Source organism: Bidens hawaiensis, unplaced genomic scaffold, assembly GCF_021521415.1.
Source record: "Bidens hawaiensis isolate Kalapana, Puna unplaced genomic scaffold, B.hawaiensis_p1.1 tig00059358_1, whole genome shotgun sequence".
Taxonomy (NCBI): Eukaryota; Viridiplantae; Streptophyta; class Magnoliopsida; order Asterales; family Asteraceae; genus Bidens; species Bidens hawaiensis.
Genome location: NW_027500710.1, coordinates 75,634 through 82,647, shown reverse-complemented (window position 1 = coordinate 82,647; position 7,014 = coordinate 75,634).

Below are 7,014 nucleotides of genomic sequence, written 5' to 3'. Positions count from 1 at the left end.
CCGCAAATCGCTTAACGGGGTGTGATAATTCAACTAAGCTTCCGAATTACCAGCAAGACTAAGTCTTCTAGCCTTTTTAGGTTGTTAGCCAAGGAGTAACCTGCAAGCATATCGATTAGTTTAAAAAAAAGAAGGTCCAGGATTCTGAACCTGCTTAAGATCCTGGCCGTCAGCATATCAATCAAGATACCGGTTAGGATCCCAATCCAAAAATTGACCCACAAATTGTCCCTGAAAAATATACCAGCTTTAAATCACTTTTGCAATAGTAATATTTTTTTCATACTTCTAATCTTGATGACGTCGGGCCAGCTAATGTGAAAAGACTTGGATCAAATTCACAAGCAATTTAACCACCACATCTTAAATGCAAGGATAAGTGCCTATAATTACTCCATTCAAGCATTATTTATCTTCAACTTAAATTCGGAATCAAGGTAATTTTCTCTCTCCCCCTTTCTTCTTTTCTGATTTTCCCGGGGTTTCCGCCATAATTACTCTTCAATGGCGAAGAGGAGAACTAGATCTTCTGTATCATCTGTTGAGGATTCCGGCGAAGAGTTACTTAACAAGGAGCTACTTGCCTTTCTGAATCTCGAAACCTATAACTTTACCGATCGTGATATCGCTCGAAACCTATAGCTTTACCGATCGTGATATCGCTTGCCTTCAAACCAAAGAGGTGTTCCCTGAAGGAACCATCTTTCGTCCTTTCAAGAAACATATGCGATTAAACCTTATTTTCAAAACCTGGGTTTGTTTCACTTACTAACTTTCTTCTCTTGCTCTATCCTATCCTTTCCCTCCTTCTATTTCCATGTTCTTCAAAATCACCAGCCTGAGTAATGCCCAAATGATGCCAATGGCTTGGAGTATTTTGTTTTTGTTGAACGGCATTATCACAACCTACAACCTTGATTTTTACATCTTCGATTTAGCCGCTGTTTATCGCTTGAGAAAGTGTAACGCCCGCTAATTTATTTTCGGTTTAAAGATTTCCTGCATGTAGAGTATGTATATTTCTTGGGAATTATCCGGCATCTTACGTTGACCCGACCTCTTCCCGGTACCCTAAGTTATCTAACCTTTCCTTACAAGTTGCCATATCCCTTAAACTTTGAGGGCTAGTGTGTAAAATTTTGTTATATCATAAAAAAATAAAAATCCTAACCCTAGCACCATTAGGTGCAGCCGATCGGCCAAGAGAACACCACCCCCCACCCCCTGCGATTTTTCTTTTTTTTTCGGCCAATTCTTGAGCGTAAAACTTCAATTAAAGGTTAGTCTATCGTCCATGCAAGTCTTTTTCATCATTAAACCCGTTATCGAACACGTTAGGGTTGAGTTTTGATGATAACAGTTTGCTGACAGATTCATATACGTTTATTGTAGGGTCTGTAACGCGATGATAATCCATTTTTTTTTTGATCTATTCTTGATTCCATGATGTTCTACTTTGAGTCTAGTTTCCAGAAACGTATAATATGTAATTTTTGTACGAGATATTAATGGTTTTTATGAATTTATAAAATCGAATGTCAAAGCTGATGCGGGATGACGGACTCTAGTTTGTCTTCCCGACATCATAACTCTTTTTCAACAAGTCCAAATTAGTTGGTTCTACTCCTAGAACTTAATATTTTTATTTAAAAAATCAAACCCAATTGGAATCGTTTAATTTGGTTCAGTAATGAATTTTATAAAAATAAAACCATTTTGTTGCGCACTGAAATAGCTACACGTATCTTGCTGTGTTGGAGGAATTTTGACGATTTTTGTGTCCACTAGAAAAATATAATAAAAATAATTTTATAAACCTAAGGAATTTATTAAAGTCTGGTAAAATTTTAATAATTTATTTCAAAGGTTATCCTATGTAATTAAATGCATCTTCGCATGCTAAAATCTGCATGTTCTACTTGTTATTGATCGATAGGTTCGTTTTAAGCTTAACCGGTGGATGTTCAATTATGTTCTGTCATGGCTGTTTGAAGTGAATTTTTGCACCACAATCTTCCTAGGTATGTCCCGTATATCATACCTAAAAATTATGTTCATTGGTGTTCGTTAGATTGGTCAACTAGTTGTATTTAGATTGTTAGTGTTCGGTTGACTAGAATTGTAGTTTGATGCGTCTAACGCGAGTGTTGAAGTGATTAACGACCAATTTAGCTCGGGGACACTTGGTTTGATGTACGGGCGGTTGCAAAATCATTTTTATAAGTTATGGGGCTGAATTGGTTGTCGGTTACTCCAATGGGTCGGTACAACGCGCAATTGCGGTTATTGAGTAGTTGGTGCGTTGTACTTGCGAGTTACCAACCCATTTGACTCGTGTAGCGTCGTGTGGACTTGTTGGCTGTGATTTTATCATAATGGGTCCACACGGGCCTGAGTTGGATGTTAACGGCCTAAACGACTCTTAAACGCACGTATTGGTATCACCTAGTGCTTCCGGGGGTAATTTGGGAATTCTTTATTCCCAGGAGTACCTAAGGGTCGTTTTGGTGAATGTGAGACCTCGGGGATGTTTTGATTTAGTTTGATGAGGTCAAGGGTTTAGGTAACTCGAACCATGTTAGAACGTCTCGTAGGATAAACGAGTCATCTTGATGTCATTAGTATTGACTGAATGTAAACCGACAGGTGTTTGAGTTTTGGGATTACTTAGGGATTCTCTAGCTCGTGGTGAATCCGTGTCTTGTGTCAGGTGAGTTCATGATGCCCCTTTTAACTCTTTTAAGTTTTGGGCTAGCATGCACACCGAAACGATTTTTATTGATGTAACGCTTAAATTATTTTATAGAGGCTTGCTAGTATATAGTTGGCCTCGGGATGTTATTGTATATATATATATAAATTATTTTATAGAGGCTTGATCAACGTTATTAGCAGTTTACCCTTACCTTCCATGTTCTAAATACCACTTGTGTCTGACTATGTTAGGGTTCCGTCTTTGTAGGGATAGGATTTGGCTAACTCTCGAGTCGTTGGCGTTAAAGTTCATCTTGTTCCCTAAATTCTCCTGTTCGTTTCCCATCCTCTCGAACGCTTTGTGCATAATTGTTTAGCAGAGGCGTAGCATGCTGTCACTCTAGGTTACTTGGTACTTGACCGCTTAAATTCCTCGCTCCTTCAAGAATGTATGTGCAACAGTTTAGCTAAGTAGGAGCGTAATGTTATCCCAGATACCTTTCTACTTGATGAATTACAGGCGTCAGTCTTATTTGATTCGGGCGCTAGTAGAAGTTTTGTGTCTACCGCTTTCTGTTCTTTGTTGAATAAATCACCCGAGCGCGTAGTCGATGTGTTTATGGTTGCGGTCGCCATAGGAAAATCTGTTTCCGTGTCTAGGGCTACCATCGGTGATGTTCCTATCGTTTGGGATTCCCCGGATGTATTTCCAGATGATTTGTCAGATGTGCCGCTGGACCGCGAGGTCGAGTTCCAAATAGATCTTGTGCTGGGCGCAAAACCCGTTGCTCGAGCCCCTTATCGTCTAGCACCGAATGAGATGAAAGAACTTATGGCCCAGTTGGAAGACTTGCTTGACAAGGGCTTCATTCGACCGAGCATCTCACCTTGGGGTGCCCCGGTCCTGTTCGTTAAGAAGAAAGACGGTAGCATGCGAATTTGCGTTGACTACCGTGAATTGAATAAGCTCACAATTAAAAATCGGTACCATCTCCCAAGGATTGACCACTTATTTCATCAGCTCCAAGGAGCTAGTTGGTTCTCGAAGATCGACCTTAGGTCCGCGTATCATCAGTTGAAAATTCGGGAGGAGGATATTCCTAAGACTGCCTTCCGCACTCGTTATGGGCACTACGAATTTCTCGTGATGTCTTTCGGTTTGACCAACGCACCTGCTGCGTTCATGGATCTTATGAACCGGGTGTGTAGGCCGATGCTGGATTTTTCGGTTATTGTGTTCATCGACGACATTCTAGTGTATTCCAAAAATGAATCCGATCACGCCGGTCATCTTACGGAAGTTTTGGAAGCTCTGCGAAAGAACAAATTGTACGCGAAATTTTCTAAGTGCTCCTTTTGGTTACGTGAGGTTCAGTTCTTGGGTCATGTTATTAACCCGACTGGTATTTTGGTTGACCCTGCAAAGGTGGAAGCCGTAAACGAATGGGAATCTCCTAAGTCTCCATCCGAAATTCGTAGCTTTCTGGGCTTGGCGAGGTATTACCGCCGCTTCATTCCCGACTTTTCGAAATTTGCTTCATCATTGACCAAGTTGACTAAGAAGAGCGTTAATTTCGTTTGGGGTATTGAGCAGGAGGAGGCTTTTCTCAAATTGAAGAACAGGTTGATGCATGCCCCGATTCTAGCCTTACCCGATGGCACCGATGATTTAGTGGTTTATTCTGATGCCTCTTACCAGGGATTTGGGTGTGTTCTGATGCAGCGAGGCCGAGTCATCGCTTATGCCTCACGGCAGTTGAAGCCTCATGAGGCGAATTATTCTACTCACGACTTGGAGCTGGCGGCGGTTGTGTTTGCGCTTAAGTTGTGGAGGCATTATTTGTACGGTGTTCCTTGCGTTATCTATACCGATCATAAGAGCTTAAAGTATTTCTTTGAACAAAATGAACTGAATATGCGACAGCGTCGATGGTTGGAATTGATTAAGGATTATGCCCTGGAGATTATGTACCCTCCCGGTAAGGCCAACGTGGTGGCCGACGCGTTGAGTCAGAAGGAGAGACCGAAACCTATTCGGGTGAAATCTTATCAACTTATTCTTAAACCCGATATTTAAAGCAAATAGCCAACGTCCAGAATGAAGCTTTGCAGGTGGAAGCTTTGCAGGTGGAATGGATTATGTCAGAACGTATTTGGGGTCAGGAAAAGTTGTTGGAAGATGTCGGTGATGGGGTGAAGTATAAGGATGGGCGTTTATGGGTACCGAGGTATGGGGGATTCAGAGGTAAAATTTTAGATGAAGCACACAAGTCGCGCTATTCCATTCATCCGGGCGCGACCAAGATGTACCAAGACCTGAAAAAGAATTATTGTTGGCCTGCAATGAAGTTTGAGGTGGCTTAGTATGTGAGTAAGTGTTTGACGTGTCTACAAGTTAAGGCCGATCACCAGAAGCTGTTCAGGAAACTTCAACCATTGGAAATGCCTGAGTGGAAATAGGAGCATCTTATGATGGATTTTATGACCAAACTGCCTCGTACTCCTAGGGGTAGTTATGACACCATTTGGGTAATCATTGATAGATTGACCAAGAGCGCTCATTTCTTGCTGATTCGAGAAACATTTAATTCTGTGCAGCTGGCTGATGTGTTTATTCGTGAGATCGTTTCTAGGCACGAGGTGCCGGTATCTATTGTATCGGATAGGGATACACGTTTTACCTCCAGGTTTTGGAAAAAATTTCATGAGGAGATTGGTACCAAACTCCTCATCAGTATCGCTTATCACCCGCAGACGGATGGTCAGTCCGAGAGGACCATTCAAACTCTTGAGGATATGTTGCGGGCTTCTGTTATCGATTTTGGTGGTAGTTGGGATCGGCAGTTACCGTTGGTAGAGTTCTCGTATAATAACAATTATCACGCCATGATTGGGATGCCACCGTTTGAGATGTTGTATGGTAGGAGGTGTAGGACTCCAGTTTGTTGGGGTTCCATTGGTCAGAAGCAGTTGGATAGTTTGGAGGTGGTTGAGGCTACGACTGAGAAGCTCGATAAGATTAAGGCTTTTATGAAGGCCGCTCAGGATCGTCAAAAGTCTTATGCGGATAAACGGCGAAGGCCTATTGTGTTTGAGGCTGGGGATTGGGTTATGTTGAAAGTTTATCCTTGGAAGGGTATCATTCGTTTTTGTAAGAGGGGTAAGCTTAGTCCGAGGTTTATTGGTCCGTTTCTTATATTGTCCCGTGTTGGTGAGGTAGCGTATAGGTTGGAATTGCCCGAGGAGCTCGCGGGGATTCATCCTAGTTTTCACGTGTCCCATTTGAGGAAATGTTTAGCGGATGAGGAGGCCCATGTGCCTCTTGAGGATATTGAGCTTGACAGTAAGCTGAACTACGTTAAGGAAGCTATTGCTATTCTTGACCGTCAGGAAAGGCGTCTGAGAAATAAAGTGGTTAGGCAGGTGAAGGTGCAGTGGAGGCACCGTAGGGGTTCCGAGGCTACTTGGGAGTCCGAAGACGAGATGATGAAACTCAATCCGCAGTTGTTCCTGTCGCTTCGGGATTCGGGGACGAATCCCATTGTAAGGGGGGTGGACTTGTAACGCCCGCTAATTTTTTTTTTCGGTATAAAGATTTCTTGCATGTAGAGTATGTATATTTCTTGGGAGTTATCCGACATCTTTCGTTGACCCGACCATCTTCCCGATACGTTAAGTTATCTAACCTTTCCTTCCAAGTTGCCATATCCCTTAAACTTTGAGGGCTAGTGTGTAACACTTTGTTATATCATAAAAAAATAAAAATCCTAACCCTAGCACCATTAGGTGCAGCCGATCGGCCAAGAGAACACCAACCCCCCCCCCCCCCTCTGCGATTTTTCTTTTTTTCCGGCCAAGTCGTTAGCGTAAAACTTCAATTAAAGGTTAGTCTATCGTCCATGCAAGTCTTTTTCATCATTAAACCCGTTATCGAACACGTTAGGGTTGAGTTTTGATGATAACAGTTTGCTGACAGATTCATATACGTTTATTGTAGGGTCTGTAACGCGATGATAATCCATTTTTTTTTATCTATTCTTGATTCCATGATGTTCTACTTTGAGTCTAGTTTCCAGAAACGTATAATATGTAATTTTTGTATGAGATTTGAATGGTTTTAATGAATTTATAAAATCGAGTGTCAAAGCTGATGCGGGATGACGGACTCTAGTTTGTCTTCCCGACATCATAACTCTTTTTCAACAAGTCCAAATTAGTTGGTTCTACTCCTAGAACTTAATATTTTGATTTAAAAAATCAAACCCAATTGGAATCGTTTAATTTGGTTCAGTAATGAATTTTATAAAACTAAAACCATTT